At 30.9% G+C, this 2,500-nt stretch overlaps 1 protein-coding gene across 1 annotated transcript in view; it reads left to right on the top strand.

The window, feature by feature from the left end:
• Positions 1-893: 893 nt before the first annotated feature.
• The window catches only part of edl (ETS-domain lacking), a 38,881-nt gene continuing 37,274 nt past the window's right edge, over positions 894-2,500 (top strand). Inside the window, exon 1 of the mRNA XM_067113230.1 lies at positions 894-1,003. The gene's annotated coding sequence lies outside the window, so the exon portion shown is untranslated. The remainder of the gene's footprint in view (positions 1,004-2,500) is intronic.

Below are 2,500 nucleotides of genomic sequence, written 5' to 3' on the forward strand. Positions count from 1 at the left end.
TGTTTTATTGTAATATCGAAACTTTTGAGGAAAATGGCAGACTTACAAAATTATCAGTAAAATAACATCAGACTCTGAAGTCTTGATTTTAATTTTATTTTACCCAGAAAAAAACACAATTTTCCTATGTGATGAAAAATATTTTTTTTTAATCTAGGGAAGCTTTTTTCGTGACGTATATTGTCCACATTACCAGCATTTTCTTTGTGAAACATTACCCAAGAATATTCTCCTTATATCTGTCATAAAAACAAAGTTCTTTTATAATCGTCTTCGTAGCTATAATAATAAAAAAAAAAAAAAGACATTTCGTCGGTGCCGACTTTCTCACCCAAAATGAACGAACCACAAGGCCGATTATTGGAGGGGGCGGGGTTGGGGTTACGGTTGTTGGGTGGGGGGGCTTTGTAGTGGAAGGGTTTAGATGCCTCGTTTTCAAGCAACCGAAATATCGTGACTCGTTGCTGCTGCTATTTCAAAAATGTGTTCTATTGTGCGGCGGAGCAATCGCGCGATTTCCGTGCCCGGGCAGCAGAGGTCGAGGGTCTGACGGGAAGTCGGTGTCAGCTGTACACAGAGCCGACTTCCGCTACGATCGGACGGCGGGGCTGCCAGACGTATGAGTCTCGTGACCACGACCCTACACTCGGTCACGAGACATAACATAAGAACGCCGAATCGCTCCTTTTTGTTTTTAGTGTAATAATAAACAAAAGACAAATACTTACAATGCCACTTCACTACATACTACTTCGCTACTGAATTCTAAAGAAAATAACGAAATAATACATTGTTTTATTTACTTTTCATCGTTTTCAAATCGCATGAACGTGCCGTGCCGTACGACATTTGAGAAAATTACGTGCAAGAGTGTTTAGACTTGCAGATCCAGTCGTATTTCAGACGTATAGTAGTGTAGAAGCGAGAGAGATTTGTCTTCGCTTACACTTCAGTTTTTTCAGTGTTGACTTATTTTTGGTTATATCTTTCACAAAACAGAAAGGTATGCAGTTCTTGACGTTTTTCTATTTATTTTTACATTGCGATGTGGTGAAAGTGTGATTCAACATTTTAAAAATAAATTGCGTAATAAAATTTAAAGTAAAACATATATAATTGGGAATGAAAAATTAATCTATTTATTTTGCAGAAACATTAGGTTTAAAGCATCTTTGAATCATTTATTGTAATTAGTTAATCTTCAGACGTTAGGCTTTTTTTTGTGAAGCGCTGTGAGCTAGAAGAATTTTTCTTAACTGGTATGATATTTCTTTTGTGTTCAAGTGACTTATGCCAAGAAAAGGGTTTGCAAAATCACAGGAAAAAAAATTATAAAAAGCAAATGTCAGTCTTTGTAATGTCTGCACATCATCTTCGACGTCATCTAATTCATCAAGTGTCAATTACAGATTTAAAGTGGCACTTGGCAAGTGCATGTGTCACCGTGAAAGACGCTTTTTATATGATAATAGTGAATTCGGTTTATCCAAAAAATTCGTTATAATTTCCTTTTCAATTTATTCAGTTGTCTGAATGTTTTTCGCGTAAATTTTTAGTACATTCAATTATCTTTTATTTATTAATGAATGATTAATATTCCCATATATATTTATAACGTAATTATTGAGAATGGCTTAAGCTTCTAACAAAAACTTAAAACACAGCAAAGCCTCTGTTGTTTATCTCGTAGCTAAAGGAAATCTCCAATTATCGGTCAAATTCATTATGAATGCACATCAGTGCAAAAGCAGTCGTCATGTGTGCGCGTGTGTTTGTTTGTTTTTCATACAAGCACTAGTCAAGCGTATCAAAATTTTAAAAGGCAATCAGTAATGATAATGTAAAGTATTATTATTATTATTAGTAGCAGTAGTAGTAGCAGTAGTAGTAATAGTAGTAGTAGTAGTAGTAGTAGTAAGATTGAGATAATCCTATATAAATTGAATGCAGCTATAAGGTAGCTATCACTTTCAATGCTACATGCGTAAAAGAGGATCTTCTGCTGACATTTATTATTATTATTATTATTGTATTATTATTATTATTATTATTATTATTATTATTATTATTATTATTTAATGTTGCATTAACAGTAGACGCTTGTTACCTTTTGCCTTTAAAAACACAAGATTTGCACATCAAAGGTTAGAGATTATTTACCGTGATGCGATGCAGTAATAATAATAATAATAATAATAATAATAATAATAATAATAATAATAATAATAATAATAATAATAATAATAATAATGAAGAAATCCACAATGATGTCAGTGTAGCTGTACATTAATGATATATATATATGTATATGTATATGTATATATATATATATATATATATATATATGTATATATACACTGTATATATATAAAAGTATATTATATATATATATATATATATATATATATATATATATATATATATATAAAACTAAGCTTTCGTTTTTAAATACCACTTTAATATACATTTATTATATATATAAATATATATGTGTGTGTAT

This window comes from Macrobrachium rosenbergii, chromosome 12, assembly GCF_040412425.1.
Source record: "Macrobrachium rosenbergii isolate ZJJX-2024 chromosome 12, ASM4041242v1, whole genome shotgun sequence".
NCBI classification, from domain to species: domain Eukaryota; kingdom Metazoa; phylum Arthropoda; class Malacostraca; order Decapoda; family Palaemonidae; genus Macrobrachium; species Macrobrachium rosenbergii.